Below are 20,305 nucleotides of genomic sequence, written 5' to 3' on the forward strand. Positions count from 1 at the left end.
CCAACGGAGGACTTCTCTGAGATGCATTATAATAAAATTGTTCAAAATCAAAGACAAAGTGAGAATTTTGAATTCAGCAAGAGAAAAAAAGAAAGAAAGAAAAACCTTATTCCATACAATGGAATTTCAAACAGCTATCAATAGATTTCTCAGGCAAAATTTTGCAAATCAAGAGACAGTGGGATGATATATTCAAAGTGCTAAATGGAAAAACAAACAAACAAACAGCTTGCCAACTAAGAATACTTTACCTGGCAAAAGTGTCCTACAAAATGAGAGAAAACTTTTCAAGACAAACAGAGGAAAGAGAGTTAATTACCACTAGACCTCTTGTCCTATAAGAAATACTAAAAAGAGTTCTTTAATCTGAAATGAAATGATAATTACTCACATGAAAACATATGGACATATAAAATACACTAGATTGGGTTATTAGGTTATATATATGGTCAAATTTAGAATATTCTAATACCATAATAGTATGGTAATATGTAGATCACTGAACTCAACTACAAATGTTAAAAGATAATGGTATTAAAATTGCTATAGCTATAATAATTTATTAATAGATACACAAAATAATATGTAAATTATAATATAAAAAATACAAAAAGGGAGGATTAACAGGGTACAGATTTTGTTGGTGATTAAATTATTATCAGGTTTCCCTGGTGGCTCAAATGGTAAAGAATCCACCTGCAATGCATGAGACACAGGTTTGACCCCTGGGTCAGGAAGAAACCCTGGAGAAAGAATGGCTACCCACGCCAGTGGTCTTGCTTGTAGAATCCCATTGACAGAGCACCCACGTAGCCTGGCAAGCTATAGTCCATGGGGTTGCAAAGAGTTGGACAGGACTGAGTGACTAAGTACACACACACACACACACACAAATTATTAGCAGCTTAAAATAGAATGTTACAACAATATTTTATGTAAGCTTCACAGTGACCACAAACCAAATACCTACAGTAAATGCACAAAAGAAAAAGATATCAATGTGTGAAACTACAGAAAATCACCAAGTCACAAAGGAAGACATTAAGAGGAATAAACGAAAACAAACAAACAAACAGGAAACGGTTCGTAAGATGGCAATAATAAGTATTTACGTATCAACACCTTATTTCCCACTGTAAAATTTTCTCCTTCCTTTGCTGCAGGAGAACTTGCACACTACTTGCCATGGTTACACACCCTGAATTGCAATTTTCTGCTTATCCCAAATAAACTCATATTTGCTTGAGAAATAACTGAAAGTCTATTTATTTCAGGTTAATAATATATAAATACAAAGTCTATTTGTCATAAATTAGCCATGAATTATACTTCCTTATATCCTGATAAAACTAGGAAGAGCTAGTCTTTAAGACTTAATAAAGAAAAAAACTACCCTTCTTTTAAATTATTATGGTAAAAATTGTTAAAAGTTTCTTTTTATCACAAAATTTAAGCAGGTTGTATAGTAATTATTTACACATATGCTATGATTATCATATAAGCTTATTAAGTAAATTTATTTTCTTTAACTCTCCCTAAACCACTCTAAATCGGAGAAGGCAATGGCACCCCACTCCAGTACTCTTGCCTGGAAAATCCCATGGACGGAGGAACCTGGTGGGCCGCAGTCCATGGGGTCGCTAAGAGTCGGACACGACTGAGAGACTTCAATTTCACTTTTCACTTTTATGTATTGGAGAAGGAAATGGCAACCCACTCCAGTATTCTTGCCTGGAGAATCCCAGGGATGGGGGAGCCTGGTGGGCTGCCATCTATGGGGTCGCACAGAGTCGGACACAACTGAAGCGACTTAGCAGCAGCAGCAGCAGCATAGTGATTTTTCCAAAATAACAAAATTTAATCCTTTTCCTAATAAGACTAAAACTCTTGTTTAGTGCCTTGTTTAGTTCAATGCCTCCATGGTATGTAGTGGATAAAACTTAAATTCCCTTTGGGGAAAGGCCTAATGGTTATCTCTTTTGGTTTTTATTGTCATGTTCAAATATATTAACACAATAAAGCACCATACATTTTGTGTACATTTTGTTTACCCAAGGAATACTAGACACATTGAAGTAAGTAAATAAATATCTGCTGACAGATGAAAGAATCTGTGAATAGTGGAAAAGCAGATATGTTTCTCTTGAAGAAAGTACAGTATATAAAAACAGTATAAATATACTTTTCCTTCTTCACTGCATACAAACTGCTAAAAGTAGCAAGAGGTGAGGGTTATCTTTCTATTTCTGTCAATATACCTAGTCTTGAAATCAAGTTATACTTAGTAGCCTTGGAAACTTGGGCAAGACCCATAGATTCTGTCAGTCTATTTTCTCACCTGTAAAATACAAATAAAAGTATGTATTTCCCAGAGAGTTGACTAAATTAATGTAGGTAAAGTATGTAAATTTATTCACATAGTGCCTGGCACATTATGTGAATTTAAAACTGCTGGCTATTATTATGATTTTCTTTTTGCTATATATGAATACTGTAATTTCAATTCTAGTTCTTCAATGGAAAAGTACCTCATTTGCTGAAATAAATACCTATCTACAAATGTATGATAACTGAACCCAAATGAGATCAAATATTTTAAACCATTATGAATATTTTGACTGAGCTTGAAAAATTAATAATGATAAGTGAGACAAGTGTGGTTGCTAATTGTTGCTATTTGTCAAATAGTGGGAACTTATATTGTTATAGTGCTTCAGAGTTTAAAGTTCAGTGTCACATTGAGCTTAAGGCAAGGGGGGTTGGAGTAGATATTGGAAGACTGGGACAAAAAGAAGTTAAATGACATTCTAAGTTCACAGATAAAGAAGTTGGTTCTTCCCATAACAGAATATTGTTAGTTTTAGAAATATAGAATTAAAAATAGCAGACAGTAACTTTGGAGAGAAATAAAGGGAAACTAATAGTTTTACATAAGGTCTTCTAAATATATTCGTTCAAAGGTAAATACCAAGGACTGGGCACTTTTCCATGGGCTCAGCCCTCTCTGTTGCTGTGGACAGCAACACAGACAGGGTTTCTTTCCTCTCTGAGCTTACAGTAGTGCAGGAGATACACAATAAAGCAAACTAAATTCATATCATTCTGTACGTGATGAGTTTAAAGAAAGCAGCAAACAAGTTGCCAAGCAAAAAGGGGCACAGATGGGGTAAATGGAACTTTACTTGCTCTAGAGGAGACAATAAGGGAATGTTACCAGCTAGAGGTGAAATTTAAGCTAAGATATGGATGAGAAGGAGACAAAGGAGGACAAGCAAGGAGAACATTTCAGACCAAGACAGATGGTTATGAGAAGAGCTTTGTGTTGGGATATATACTGGCTACTGTCAAACAACTGAATGCCTGCTAACATAATGATGAGACTGGAGAGAGGGGCCCAGACTGAGCCTGGGGGAGCAGGTTGGAAGTGTAGCAGATCAATGACAGTGAGAAATTATGATTTTATTTTCAATTTGATGGAGGCCAGTTAATGTTTTTAAACAGGACAATGGCATGACCTCATTTACCTTATAAAAAGGCCATTTTGAAGAGAAACTACATGAGCCATAAAAGAATGTTAGTGGGGAAATTTATTCAGGAGGTTTTTGTGGTTCTTTTGAGTGTTAGATTTGTTTCTGACCTGGACTAGGATCAGGGGTGAGGTTAGATGAAGTGGAGAGAGGTAAATAAAAGAGAGAGATGCTTAGGAGGAAACAATGACAGACTATCTCCATGGACTTGGAGTTATGGAATGAGGAAAGGGGAAGAATGAGTAATGACTACTATTTTTTTTTTTTTTAATTTGAGGATAATGCCATTTACTGATTGGGACACATGGTAAAAAATAGAGCCATGACATGAAGAGGACTTAAATTGAGATGGCAAAGGCAATATATAATTTATCATCGAAACAGGCATACTTTTGAGAGAGATAGAAGGGACTCTCAGTAATTACTGCAGGGCAGTTGGCACAAAAGGACGGCCATCCTAGAGATAAGTAATGCTAATAGGGAAAAGAAAGAATAATAGCCAATAACAATGAAACGCTTCATGCCAAGATCATACTTTATTTACATGTCCATTAATATATCTCTTCCCAGACCTCACTGTATCTATAGACATTTTGCAGATGAGAATACCAGCAGAGAGAAATAACTTGTACAGGTCACAAGGCTAGAGAATTACTGGCACTGGGCTGGCATCTCCAATACCCCATCTCTGGCCCCTGAGCTCTTTGTTGTTGTTCAGCTGCTAAGTAATGTCCTACTCTTTGAACTCTTAACCAGTAAATATCATGGCTCTTCACAAGACCCCCAAATTATTCAAATTCTGTTGGAAATATTTTTCCTGTCATTTGAACCTCTAATATTATGTCTCCCTAACAATCTTCCTTCTCACATTCGTGGACAGCAAATAAGGTTTTCAGCACCAGGAAAACTTCTTCAAGTTCTTAATTAAGAGAAATAGTTCTTTGGTATTACTTTACTACTTGTAATGAGTTGACTTAATGAAGATTGCAGTAATTATAAATGACAGAAACTGATTCTATAAGGAAAAAAAATTATTGGAAAAATAGCTGAGCTCAACACAGAATCCCAAAAACAGTTAAGAAAATACACTCCAGCTGGATTGAGTCAAAATGATGAAAGCTGAAGGAACCACAATCACTGGGGATGGGAGATCTCCCTTCAGTGCTGCTTTTATCAAAACTCAACTCTATTTCCTTGCCAGGTCTCTCCATTCAAGGTTTAAAATTATCAGGAGAGATAATCTAATGTCCTGGCTTTGGTATACCCCTGGATCATTCAGCTAGGGCTGGAGATACAAGACTTTAAATGAGGCCTGAGTCTTTGAATTGGGGCCTTTTTCAGAGAATGGGGAATTTCTATATGACAGAACTTCAACCCAATTGGCATCTCCTACATTCTGCCATATAGAGGTTGTTCACATACACGCGCATACTCGTGCACACACACACACACACACCCCTCTCTAGTTATTCTCCTCTATCCAAAATGTACCTGCCTAACACAATTCGACCCTTCTACACAGGCACTCTTCTTACAAAAGAGGAGGTAAATGGAAGTCAACAGTCAGCTACTCTAGTTAGAGGGGACATAGTGTGCCTTTAAATTATCCAGTAGAGCCAACTGTCCTCAAATTCCATCTCAATATTCAAAAACTTTAAAAAGAAAAATTTAACACCTTGTCTGTATTATATAATAAAAATGAGAAGAATAAATGCATAAAATATGTACTATTTTATTCAACATGGAAAAATTTCTCAAATCGAGCAAACAAAAACCATTTTGTCATAATGTATACCAGTGTCACAAAACCATAAAAGCGTATATCTCTTCCCTTCTCAACTTCTTTGCCTTCAGCTCTTATTTCAGTTGACAGGGGTAGAAGTATTTCTCTTTGGGGGATTCCTTTCTAAGACCATTAGCTAACTGTATAGTACCAGTATAAGAATTAAACTTTATGGACTATTAATTCTGATGCTAAAACATATTACTACATGGATTCTGCCCCATTTATTTTGATTAAGGGACGTTGTTTCAAAGGATATTCTGAATCCTGAAAAATACCTGTCAATCCTCACAAGGTGTGGTTTGCTTTTAACTGACCATTTAGTTGAATTTTCAATGTTTCATTCTATTGTATAAGGTTAGATGCTTTTGGATTAAATGAGGTTGGTAAGAAGAGTTGATACTTATGAAGCTGGTTCCTAACTTTTGTACAGACACATATCTTGGTCAGTTTCAGGGATGGGAGGTTTTTTTTGCTATTAAAAACACGATTTTCTTAATCTATAAATTGTGATCAATATTTTTCACCTATTTAATAAGTACTTAATTTTTTGATATTTACACATGATCACTGCCATTTACTGAATTGGTTATACTGACCATAAAGTTATTATTATGATAACCTTCAAAAATATTTTGAACCAATCAAACATATTTCTAGTCTCTGAGTTTTTCTGAGAATCTATTTCTGGAACTGACTCAATTTTTAATTTGAACTATCTCCCAAAAAGTCATTTATATTTAACTATTGTTATCCTGAATGTAATACAGTTCTTGGATTAGGGCTATACATGTAGGAAAACTGGATAAAGATAAGTACTTCTGGAAGTTCTGACCACTTGACCACTTGAAGGAAGTCCTTTTTGAGTAAAAGCATGGCAACTATGTACTATATGTAGACACGAGAAAAATAGGAACCCTGAATATTAGTGTCTTTAATCTGCATTTCTGTACCACTGGAATTAGTACAATGTGGCACAGAGGAAACATACTTCCATTTTATAAACTTTAAGTCATTATTTTTCTTTCATATCACCTTAAATGCCTTAGGGTATGCAGATCTGTAAAAGAAAAACAAAAACATAGATTCCCATCCTTTTCTGTCACTCCTTTCTAATTATCAGTGAACTAAATAGAGTGCCAGATATTTGGGATTTCATTTGGCTTGTGAGGTTCCCCTCACAAGGTAGAGCTGAGTATAAGCAGTTTGTGCTGCCAAATGAGAGCAGCTCAGTCCCTGCTGTTGCTGTTGCTCAGTCCCTAAGGTGTGTCTGACTCTTTGTGATTCCCATAGATTGCAGCATGCCAGGCTTGCCTGTCCTTCACTATCTCCTAGAGTTTTCTTAAATTCATGTCCATTGAGTCAGTGACGCTATCTAATCATCCCATCCTCTGTTGCTCCCCTCTCCTTTTGCCTTCAATCTTTCCCAGCATTAGGGTTTTTCCAATGAGTCAGCCATTCACATTATGTGGTCAAAGTGTTGGCACTTCAGCTTCAGCAACAGCCCTTCAGGTGAATATTCAATGTTGATTTCCTTTAGGATTGACTGGTTTAATCTCTTTGCTATCCAAGGGACTCTCAAGAGTCTTCTCCAGCACGACAGTTCAAAAGCATCAATTCTTAGGTGCTTAGTCTTCTTTATGGTCCAACTCTCACATCAGTACATGACTATTGGAAAAGGCATAGCTTTCACTATACAGACTTTTGTCAGCAAAGTGATGCCTCTGCTTTTTAATATGCTGTCTAGGTTGGTCACAGCATTCCTTCCAAGCAACAAGTGGCTTTTAATTTCATGGTTATAGTTACCATCCACAATGATTTTGAAGCCCAAGAAAATAAAATCTGTCACTGCTTCCACTTTTTCCTCTTCTATTTTCCATGAGATGATGGGACCAGATGCCATGATCTTAGTTTTTATGAGTGTTGACTTTTAAACTAGCTTTTTTACTCTCCTCATTCACTTTCATCAAGAGGCTAGTTTCTGTTCACTTTTTGCACTAGAGTCCTACTAGCTCACTCAGAAAACACAGCTGTGCATGTTACCTCAGAATGTCTGCCTCAAAAAAGATGCATTTTAACAGTTATTACCTTCATTGGAATTCAGTGTTACGTGATAAAAAGCAAACAACTACCAGCATTGCCAGAAAGAAAGAAAAAAATAATACATTACTTTAGATGAAGCAAACCTTTAGGCACTGAATCTCTGTTCACTTGAAGATCAGTCTGACACATGGTTTCTAGACTGATTTCCTCACTTATGATGCATATGTGGCTTTATACATATATACATGTATAAAGTTAAGTGCTGCACTCATTATGCCAGCGAATTTGGAAAACTCAACAGTGGTCACAGGACTGGTTAAAGTCAGTTTTCATTCCATCCCAAAGAAAGGAAATGTCAAAGAACGTTCAAATTACCATTCAATTGCACTCATTTCACATGCTAGCAAGATTATGCTCAAAATTCTTCAGTAGTACATGAACAAAGAACTTCCAGATATACAGGCTGGATTTAGAAAAGGCAGAGGAACCAGTGATCAAATTGCAAACATAGAAAAAGCAAGGGAATTCCAAAGAAACATCTACTTCTGCTTCACTGACTATGCTAAAGTTTCTAACTGTGTATGTCACACAAACTATTCTTAATGAAATGGGAATACCAGACCACATTATCATACAGGACCTCTATGCAGGACAAGAAGCAACAGTTAGAACTGGACATTGAACAACAGACTGGTTCAAAATAGGGAAAAGAATACGTCAAGGCTGTATATTGTCACCCTGCTTATTTAACTTCTATGCAAAGTACATCATGAGAAACGCTGGGCTGGATGAAGCTGGAATCAAGATTGCCGGGAGAAATGTCAACAACCTCAGATATGCAGACATTACCACTTTAATGGTAGAAAGTGAAGAGGAACTAAATAGTCTCTTGATGAAAATGAAAGAGGGGAGCGAAAAAGCTGTCTTAAAACTCAACATTCAAAAAACAAAGATCATAACACCCAGTCCTATCAATTCATGTCAAATAGATGGGGAAAGTGTGGAAACAGTGTCAGGTTTCATTTCCTTGGGCTCCAAAATCAACATAGATGGTGACAGCAGCCGTGGAATTAAAAGATGCTTGGTCCTTGGAAGAATAGCTATGACAAAACTAGGCAGTGTATTAAAAAATAGAGACATCACTTTGTCGACAAAGTTCCATATAGTCAAAGTTATGTTTATTCCAGGAGTCATGTATGGATATGAGTGTTGGACCATAAGAAGGCTGCTGCTGCTGCTGCTCCTGCTAAGTCGCTTCAGTCGTGTCCGACTCTGTGCGACGCCATAGATGGCAGCCCACCAGGCTCCTCCATCCCTGGGACTCTCCAGGCAAGAACACTGGAGTGGGTTGCCATTTCCTTCTCCAATGATGAAAGTGAAAAGTGAAAGTGAAGTCACACAGTCATGTCCGACTCTTCACGACCCCATGGACTGCAGCCTACCAGGCTCCTCCGTCCATGGGATTTTTCAGGCAAGAGTACTGGAGTGGGTTCCCATTATGCTTTTGAACTGCAATGTTGGGGAAGACTCTTAAGAGTCCCCTGGACAGCAAGGAGATCAAACCAGTCAGTCCTAAAGGAAATCAACTCTGAATATTCATTGGAAGGACTGATGTTGAAGCTGAAGCTCCAAAATTTTGGCCACCTGATATGAAGAACTGACTCATTGGAAAAGATCCTGATACTGGAAAAGATGGAAGACAGGAGAAGGGGATGATAGAGGATGAGATGGTTGCATTGCAACCATGGACTCAATGGACATGAGTTTGAGCAAACTCAAGGAGATAGTGAAGGACAGGGGAGCCTGGCATTTGCAGTCCTTGGGGTCTCAAAGAATCAAACACAACTTAGGGACTGAACAACAACAAGGGCTTTAATACAAATGATAGTAGTTTTTCTATATTAATAGAAATGATTTTATTTACCTAATAGCTTTAACAGTGGAAATAGTGGCTGACTGTATTTTTTTGGGAGGGTTCCAAAATCTTTGCAGATGGTGACTGAAGCTATGAAATTATAAGACACTTACTCCTTGGAAGGAAAGTTATGACCAACCTAGACAGCATATTAAAAAGCAGAGACATTACTTCGCCAACAAAGGTCCATCTAGTCAAGGCTATGGTTTTTCCAGTGGTCATGTATGGGTGTGAGAGTTGGACTGTGAAGAAAGCTGAGTGCCAAAGAATTGATGCTTTTGAACTGTGGTGTTGGAGAAGACTCTTGAGAGTCCCTTGGACTGCAAGGAGATCCAACCAGTCCATCCTAAAGGAGATCAGTCCTGGGTGTTCACTTGAAGGACTGATGCTGAAGCTGAAACTCCAATACTTTTGGCCACCTGATGTGAAGAGCTGACTCATTTGAAAAGACTCTGATGCTGGGAAAGATTGAAGGTGGGAGGAGAAGGGGACGACAGAGGATGAAATGGTTGGATGGCATCACTGACTCAATGGACATGAGGTTGGGTGAACTCCGGGAGTTGGTGATGGATAGAGAAGCCTGGCATGCTGCAGTCCATGGGGTCACAAAGAGTTGGACACCACTGAGCAACTGAACTGGACTGAATAGTTTTAAATAATAAAGTATGTTGGGGAAAATTCATTTGGTAACCTTGTAACAAAATTAAAGGAATTCAAGATAATAGCTATCTCTATGGGGGCAAAGTAGATAAAGTTGAGGTAGAATATACAGGAGAGAAGGCAATGGCACCCTACTCCAGTACTCTTGCCTGGAGAATCCCATGGATGGAGGAGCCTGGTAGGCTGCAGTCCATGGAGTCACAAAGAGTCAGACATGACTGAACGACTTCACTTTCACTTTTCACTTGCATGCATTGGAGAAGGAACTGGCAACCCACTCCAGTGTTCTTGCCTGGAGAATCCCAGGGATGGCGGAGCCTGGTGGGCTGCCATCTATGGGGTTGCACAGAGTCAGAGACGACAAGTGACTTAGCAGCAGCAGCGGCAGAATATACAGGAACCTTAAAAGATTTATGACCTCTATTCTATAAATTGTATTATGGATACACAGAAGCCTATTTTACTATTAATATTTATGATGACATTTTAGTTTTTAGAATATTTTATAAATTATGTAGACATTTTGTATATGCAATAATGTTTAACTTTTTTTTCATTTCAATTTTCTTTATTTTGCAAGTGTGGATTTTCTCCATTTCAAAAGTTTGAAAAATTTATATCGTCAGTTCTGTTAGTCTTTTCATTTATAGTTCCTGATGTACTTGGTTAAGAAGATCTTCTGTACCACAAGATTATAACAATGTTCTCTTATATTTTCTTCTACTAGATATACAATGTGTTCTTGTTATTTTAAATACTTTATTTCCTTTTAGAGCAGATTTTAAAAGTTCACAGTAAAATGGAGAGAAAAATACTGAGCTTTCTCATATGCCTCCTGCCTCCATACATGCACTGCATCCCTCATTATCAACATCCCTCTTCCAAATGGTACATTTTTTTTAAATCAAGGATGAACTTACATGACACCCAGTGTCTATAGTTTACATTAATGTTCACTTTTCCTGTTCTTTATTCTGAGTTTGGACAAATGTATAATGACTTGTGTTTATCATTATAACATATATGGTATATTTTCACTGCTCTGTGCTCCACCTAGTCATGCTCATTCCCACCCCGCAGTGGCTATTTTTTAAATCATTTTAACCATCACTTTTTTGAACTAATCTTGGCCCAATAGATATTAGGCAATGAATACAAAAATAAGCATTAAAATACTGCTAAATATTTAAGCTGAATTCTCTCATCATTAAAAATTCATGTTAGAGTATGTATGACATCCTGAATTAAATTCAGTCTTGCTTAAAAAATATGGTGAATATCTCCTGCCTCTCTTTGGAGTTTGTACCTCCCTTTGTCATGTTAGTAACAAAATTTACACTAGCAAGACATTATTCTTAGCCACACAAGATTTCTTCTATGCACAAATTTACTTCATGTTCAGAAAACAATGTGAATGGTGGTGCTGAAATATGCTAAATCAAATTTACGAACATCTGTATCCTCTATTATGCAAAGGATATGATTAGAAAGAAAAAAAAAAACAGAAGGGTGAAATTAGAAGAAGAGATAGTCTTTGAAAACCTACTTAAGTAGATTTTTATTTGACATGATCTGTTTTTGTTCTTGCCTGGAGAATCCCAGGGATGGGGGAGCCTGGTGGGCTGCCGTCTATGGGATCGCACAGAGTCGAACACGACTGAAGTGACTTAGCATAGCAGCATTTTTGTTTGATATGATCCATCATTCTAACTTCTCTTGGATGCTCTTTCTCAATCTATGAATTCTCCCTGATATTGAAGCTTACTAAAGTAGATTGAGTTGTAGCACCTATTCTATACTCACAAACCATCAATACTTTACTATGGATTCTATATTCAGTTCAGGAGATATTAATTTGAGGTTAATATGTCTTCTATAATTTTCTATGTTAGATGAAAACTGAAAATATGATGCAAACGTAATCCCTACCTTCAATTTATTAATAACTGATGAAAAAACAAATATGGGAACTTAATTATCACATCATATGATAAAATCAAATAATGGAAAGAGATGCAAAGGAGGTGTATGAGGTAAGGAAATTTTATAAAAAGATCTAAAATGACAGGAAAAATTAAAAGGATAAATAAAATGTAATCTTTTAAGCTATAAAAATGTGCCTGTATTTTAGCAGTATATATGTCTCTCAAAACTCTTCCTAAACTTTATAGAGGAAAAAACTTTACTCCACTAAATTAAATGCCATATTTTAATAAAACAATTTGTGGGGAAAAAACCCAACTTGAATTACATTCCCAGTACAATTGGGAGAATTTCATAATTATGTGAAGACTATTTGAAATGTGCTTTAACTGTTCTGATGTTGAAAGGAACAATAAAGGTATCAGGACGCTGCCCTTGGTATGAGACTTCACTGGGCTTTCTACTCTTTTCTCAAATACTTTTCCACAGTGTATTCTATTTTTAGCTTTTGTTTTCATCTACTGCTGTATGATGAATCAGAAAACAGTTGGAAATCTTAAATTGCACTCATGCTGAGGAACACAGTTTCAGGATGTGCACCATAATGGTAACAATAAAATAACACAACAAAATTTTGAATTAGCATTCACATGTATGAAGTGACAAGAATATAGTATTCCTCATTGGAAAAGCATGCAAAATAATTGGCAAAATTGATAGACAGATTACTCAAGAGTTCAGATTCTTTAGTATTGTTGATTCCGATGACAATAACAATGTCAGAGAAGTTCAAGATGAAGGAAATGTCAGAAGAAAATGAGCTGGCAAAACAGTTGTCTTTCAAAGCAAGCCTGAGAAGCTTCACAAAATCAAGATTCAAGCTATGCTCATGTTATGGATGGACTCTTTGTATCTGCCCAAATTTTATATTTTGGAGGCTTAAGCCCAAAGGTGACAGTTTTTGGAATTGGAGCCTTGGGAAGTAATTCAATTCAGTTCAGTTGCTCAGTCGTGTCTGACTCTTTGCAACCCCATGAACCACAGCATGCCAGGCCTCCCTGTCCATCACCAACTCCCGGAGTTTACTCAAATTCATGTCCAGTGAGTCCGTGATGTCATCCAACCATCTCATCTTCTGTCTCCCCTCCTCCTCCTGCCTTCAATGTTTCCCAACATCAGGGTCTTTTCAAATGAGTCAGCTCTTCGCATCAGGTGGCCAAAATATTGGAGTTTCAGCTTCAACATCAGTCCTTCCAATGAATACTCAGGACTGATTTCCTTTAGGATGGACTGGTTGGATCTCCTTGCAGTCCAAAGGACTCTCAAGAGAATTAGGGTTAGATGAAGATATGCGGGTGGTACCCTCATGATGGGATAAGTATCCTTGTAAAGAAGATGAGAGATCAGAACACTCTCTCCCTCACTTTGTGTATACAAAGAAAGTCATATAAGATGTAGGCTGTCCATGAGTCAGGAAGAAGGCCATCACTAAAAATCAAATCTCCTGGCATTTTGATCTTGCCTTGGACTTCTCATCCTCCAGAACTGTGAGAAACAAATGTCTTTTGATTAAGTCTTATGATCTATGATACTGTGTTATAGCAGCCTGAGACAGCTCATAAAACAAACAAACAAACAAAAACAGTGGAAGCCACATTTATCTCTCTGTGAAGAAATGCTATTTTCCTGCTCTATTAAAAAATAATCACTGATGTATAGAACAGTCTTATGGACTCTGTGGGAGAGGGAGAGGGTGGGAAGATTTGGGAGAATGGCATTGAAACATGTAAAAATCATGTATGAAACGAGTTGCCAGTCCAGGTTCGATGCATGATACTGGATGCTTGGGGCTAGTGCACTGGGACGACCCAGAGGGATGGTATGGGGAGGGAGGAGGGAGGAGGGTTCAGGATGGGGAACACATGTATACCTGTGGTGGATTCATTTTGATATTTGGCAAAACTAATACAATTATGTAAAGTTTAAAAATAAAATAAAATTTAAAAAAATAATCAAAATAAACAAAAATGTTGTTGTTGATGAGTATTCAATACTGATGAAGCAGTATTCTCTGGTAGGTTTATCTTTCAGGAGAAGATAACCATCTTTATATGGTTATGAAGTGTTCCAGTTGGCTGGCTCTACTTATATAGGTACTTGTGTTAATAATATTATGTTAAATAAGTCTATCATGTATTCTAAAAAATGCATTTACTCAAAGGAATAACCAAAAGAAAATTGTCTGTAAATTCTCAAAGCCTACTTGATAAGGGAGAGTCTTTGAGAATTATGTATAAGCTTATCTCTGCCCCTTAAGTTTAACAAATCTTACAAACAAGGTACTAAACATTTTTGACCTCTTAACATTCAGCCAGGAATGTGGAATGCAACCCTACTATCCACATAGTTTTTCTCCCCTCCAAATATAAAATTGCATCTATAACCCATGGACCATATGTTTAGTATCTATGAGATTTTCACAGTCATCAAAAGTTATTATTCTCAATAATCTATGCAAAACATGGTCCAGGGTACAGATGTCAAGCAAGAAGCTTTACTAAAATGTTTTGGAAAATTTTGACATACAAAAAGGTTTTATAACTTATCAACTGAATATGGCATTTTTTTTCTAAATCAATGCCAAGAGATATAATAAGATACTAACGCCACACTTTGTGGTTGATTTAAAAGGTTTTGTCAAAGTGGTTGAGGATAGAGTGAAAATTATTGTTTCTGAAGAGGGATGTTAACTTTGAAGAGGTTGATGAAAAAGAAGCTAGAGAGTTCTTGAAATCTCATGCAGGGAAATTAACAGCCACACTTGTTCAGTGTATGACCCTCATTTGAAGAAGATGGAGTGATGACAATTTTAAGAGGTGCAGTCAAACCACAGGTGACATATATGTACTGTGACAAAATATGTAGGTCACACAAATATAATGCTAACCAATAATCCTAAATGTGTCAGCTAGAAAATGAAAAGTCCTCTTTAAAATATTGTATGATATCTCTCAGGACGATAGTTCAGATTCTCCAGGAAGCAGATGCCAGGCAGTAATTAAAAAGGCAACACATTTATTGAAACAACTGTGAGAGTCAAGGGATGGGGATGCATGCTTGGTTAGGTAGTACCTTCAGACCACAATGCAGGTCTTATATGTGTGATGAGGAAGAGGAAGAAAAGGAAGGAAGACTGAGCAGGCACAGTTTCAGACTCTGAGAAAGCCTTGGGCAGCTGATGAGTAGAGAAGTCACAGAGCAGAGATTTCCTGTTGGAGGCACTGTACATGGTCAGAAATGGCTGAGGCTGGTAAGTACCCTTGCTGTGCACACTCATGGGTGAGAAGCAGCATGAAGCTTGCTGTTCTGTCATCTCTACAGCAGCAACATATATAGTAGGAAAAGCATAGGGAAACTGTGTCAGTTATCTGGGTCTAATATTTGCCTGAAGTTTCCCCTTCATCATCTACTTTCTCTGCATGTCACCTTCAGCGATTCATCCACTGACTCAGTCAATACTCCTTGCTTCTACTAGGGCATTTTTTTCACTATTAATCTCAATTAATAATTGTTTGATATAAAAAATCACTTTCAATTTAATTTTCTGAATCCTCTCAATAAATTTATTATATTTTATTTATAGTACTTTATAATTCAAAAGTATAAATTTTGTATTACAGAATCATATGTAAAGTGAAGTATTTTGAATGCAATTTTTGATGACCATATTAATCTTCAGATATCAAAAGCTCAAAATGTTATATTCTTTATGTGTTATTATGATGATCGTTTGATACATACATAGATATTTTTAAATCATTCAGAAATTAATGTGTTATTTTGGACTTATGTGGGAAACTGACAGGGAAAATGCTGTCATTATTGGTTTAAAGGTCTTTGGCAACTTGGAGGAGCTCTTACATTTTAGGGAGTTTCACTTTAGGATACTTTCAAACTTTTAAACATCTCATCTTAAAGCCTTTATCCACTCCACCAGTTAATCTGATCTACTATTTCATATTTTATCCCATATTAATACTGAAGAGATTGCACAGTTATCTGAAAGCCTTATTATACCTCACATCTGCGTTTCATTAGTTATGTTACTCTTTAGTGTTAGTAACACTAGAATGTTCCCAATTAGCCTTCTTCTTCCTCAACCTGGTTAAGTCACACACATACACAAAGCCTTGGCTTAACTATCCCTTCTCCTAGCTGGCTGCACATTCTCTTCCATTCTTCATGCTCTGTAGATGTCTGCTATATATTTATCCTACTCCTTAGTTTTTGAGGTCAAGAACAAAGACTTACTCTTTATGTTCTAAAGAAGACTGAATCAAATGTTCTAAAAAAGACTGAATTAAAATGGTAGATGCGCCATATCAGAAAAAAAAATCAAACTTTTTTTGAGAAGAAAAGTTTAATTGTAGAAGAAATTCTCACAAAAATCACTATCTCTTATTGCGTTAAAATTCTACAAAGCTGTTATAAAACTACAAATCCTGCTGTAACTAACGTTCTCTTTTTTAATCTAAAGTGTTTATCAAATGAATTAGATTTTATGAATCAATGCATTTACATTTCCTTCATAATACCTGACCAAATATTACTACATGATTTGTAACTGAAGTTCATTTTTCTCTAAAAGGATTAATTATATAATCTTTTTAACTGTAATTGATATATAAGTTAATAATGTGAACTTCCACAGTAATATTTCTAAATTAAAAGAGTCACTCAGGGATAATTGAATGCTTTTAAAGTAATATTTGAAGATGATTCTATCAATTAATATAAAATCTCTCCTGTTGATTAAAATTGTTGAAAATTAAAATTACTTAATATATATTTCATATATATGGTATCTCTAAATGTATAATCACAAAAGAAATTACACCTGTATTTTTCAATTATTTTCATTTATTTTATATGTTTAATCTGCTTATCTTAATGTTTGGATATGGTGGCAATGATTCTGACAGGGTGGGTAGTGAGACTTAGTTAGTCGGGAAATATGAGATGCTCCAAAGTTGTTGTATACATGTCAGAATTGGCAAAATATCTACTTTCTACAAGGAATAAAAGGTTGTATTTCACAGTTATGATGCAATTACATTGTTATTTCACAGCTGTCAAAAAGCATAGTCTTGAAATATGACTTTTTAAAGTATGTACCTAAAAAACTTTTTCAACATTTTATCAAAGAATATTATAGAGATTCTACAAATATTACAACTGGAAGCACTTTAAAAAGTAAGTTAGCCAATATTTTATATGATTTTCAATAGAATAAAAAATTCTGTATTCTAGATTCAATGGGTATTACACAGCCTTATGTGTATGTATGTATATAAACAAATCATATAAAGTGAGCTTACAAAATTATAGATATGTAGTCTAACAAAGCAAAAAAAAAACTAAAGATCAATTGGAAAAAGACATTTAAAGCACAATTGTTGTTGTTTAGTTGCTAAGTTGTGTCTGACTCTTTTGCAACCACATGGACTGCAGCCCACCAGACTCCTCTGTCCAGAGATTTTCCAGGCAAGAATATTGGAGTGGGTTGCTATCTCCTTATCCAGGAGATCTTTTGGACCCAGGGATTGAACTCATATCTCATGCATTGGCAGGTGGGTTCCTTACCACTGAGCTACCAGGGAAGCCCCTTAAAACATAGTAAGGAATGTTTATTTCTTGAACTGTTTTTTACAACCCTCATCAACCAAGAGTGTAAAGTTTTAGTTGCTCAGTCATGTCTAACTCTGTGAGACCCCATGGACAGTAGCCCACCAGGCTCCTCTGTCCATGGAATTCTCCAGGCAAGAATACTGGAGTAGGTAGTTATCCCCTTCTCCAGGGGATCTTTCCAACCCAGAGATCAAACCCAGGTCTCCTGCATTGTAGGCAGATTCTTTACTATTTGAGTCTCCAGGGAAAGTAAAAGATATATAGCAATACAACATAAAAAGGCACATGAAGAGATTGGTGTGTCAAATAGTTAGCAAAACATTTGGGAAATAGCTAGAACTAAATGAATAGTAACTAGTATCATGCCAATTCAAGAGACCCAGGAAACCAGGGTTCAATCCCTGGCTGGAAAGATCTCTTGGAAAAGGGAATGACCACCCACTCCAATATTCCTGCCTAGAAAATTCCAAAGATAGAGGAACAGAGGTGCAAAGGGATTATAAATGAGTACAAAATGAATAGAAATCAAGCTGATTTAAGTGTGCAAATGTTTGCCGTAACACCCTCTACAATTGCTAAAAATCAAATGCAGAGTAAGCTCTGAACTTCCTAATACAAAGAGAAAGAAGCATAATTAGATCAAAGATACATTGCCCATGATGTAAAATCTAGACTAGATTGTTAGATCCAGGCAATATTTTTGGGTTCTAAATTCTAACACATAATTCCAGTGGGTTACTATGTTAGGCTATTTGGTAATGAGTAGATCACATCTTCTATGGCATACCTAAAATAGTGCTATTGTGGTGAGCAGACTCTAAGATGGAATTAAAGTAAAAAGGGAGTAATAAAAATATAAAAGGCCACCTAAAATTATTCCTGATTTACCACATTAAAAAGAATTCAACTTGTGAAAAAATTAGTTACATATAATAATAATAAATTAATGTGTAACATTTATAAAAGTATCAATAGATAAAGTTTTTTTAATGGACTAATATAATTTAGCTCACAAGTGCTTCCTTTTTCTACTTCTATTTCTGAACAAATATCCACTGAAAACTATTATCTTGCACCATTTCCTTGAAGTGATAAAGATAACTAATAGTGGAAAAACAGTACTAAAACTCAATAGCTCATCTTGTTTCATGTTTTCCTGAGAAATCCAGCTTTGCATTTTAAGAGGAAATTAGCTTGATATTTTTGTGTGTTGGAAGGATGTTCAATAAACTAACATGATTTGGAAGAAAAAAGTTGACTCTATTTTAAGCAGAAATGGAGGCTTATAGACCAAATCATATTTAAGGAACATTAATCCCGTGAGATATTATGCAATTTTTAGATATGAAAAACTGGGGAATCACAAGTCACATTATGAAATCCCTGACTTAGTGAAATTACTGGAGAAATTAAATTTTAGGATTCCTGCAAATATATTATCTCAGTATTTTTTCAAATCCATGTAAAACACTATAGTTGAAACTAGATCAGACTCAAAGTGGTTAGAGAGAAACACAGCTAGAGAATGAATAAACATAAAAAATAATGAACAGTAAAATTTACCATTGAGAGAAACTCTTGTACAATTCTAGGTATAAAATATGCCTGAAATATTTTATTTAAGCTTGATCTTTTAAGCCATTTTCCAGAAAGAAACTTGTAAAATCTCTACAAAATTCTGGTTAGCTGTATTATTTAAGCTCATACTCTTTATACTTTTCACAAGTAAAGATATGAACAGAATAGTTTATATGGTAATGTTTCAGACCTGAAACTAGCATTCATAGAGGACTAGAGTAATGATTTGATAGAATTTAAAGTATCTCCAGCTTGTGAGACTTACATGCTCGATTTATAGTTTCTAGGTCTAGTCTTAAGAACTCCTACTGTAACTGAAAACAAATTGCTATCTTTCATTTACATTTGGGATTGTTGAATAGATATCTGTCTTTTGCAAAAGAATGATTCTGAATTAGAGAAATCCATAATTTATTAGATCATCTTTTATAATAAAACTTTTGTTAAAAGTAAAAGCAGCATAAATATAATTAAATATCTATAAACATAATAATTGAATTAAAATCTTCATATCAATAAGAACAAAGGGAGTGGGGAAGAGCAGCTTTTGACATATGTGTGGACATTTCATAAATTTACTTCATATATGATTTACTGTTTGATGATTAGAAAATATATTATTTCAGTTTTGATCCTGTTGGAATACTAAAAACATAAAAATCCTGTTAAAATGAGATTTTTACATCAATCATCAACTCATTTATCCCTGTATGCTTTATTCCACTTGTGTGAACTGGCTTGTATAAGTTGACAGGGCTTTTTTTTTTTTTCCCCTTCCTCAAGTTCAATGAAAACTGTTTTCTCTCAAAATGTTTGTCACAACCTTTTGACACACAAAAACCCAGAGAGAAAAAAGTAAACAAAGGTATATACACATCTATCAATCTTTTGATATTACAAACTGTTCAGACAGGGGCATAGTTGTTTTGAAGACCAGCAGATGGACACCAATTTTTCACTTCTAGGTCACCTACACTAAGTTCATGTAGCAAGAACATGTAATGTTTTACTCAATTCTTGGGAATATGTCACTGAAGAAGATATAAATCAGCAAGAAATAATAACTTTATCAAATTAACAAGATATAATTCATTGACTAAATAATTATAGTAATGTACTATCTTTTAAACTATATAATATCCAATTAACCTAAAGAACCTGCTTCCCCTCATAAACTGAACCAGATCA

The 20,305-nt window shown here is 35.5% G+C and overlaps 1 protein-coding gene across 1 annotated transcript in view; it reads right to left on the reverse strand.

The window, feature by feature from the left end:
• Window positions 1-20,305, reverse strand: part of MGAT4C (MGAT4 family member C) — an 874,849-nt gene that overhangs the window by 631,498 nt on the left and 223,046 nt on the right. The gene's annotated exons all lie outside the window — the stretch shown is intronic.

The sequence above is a fragment of the Bos grunniens genome, chromosome 5, assembly GCF_055505025.1.
Source record: "Bos grunniens cultivar Pamir isolate PY7600 chromosome 5, Bosgru_T2T1.0, whole genome shotgun sequence".
NCBI lineage: Eukaryota > Metazoa > Chordata > Mammalia > Artiodactyla > Bovidae > Bos > Bos grunniens.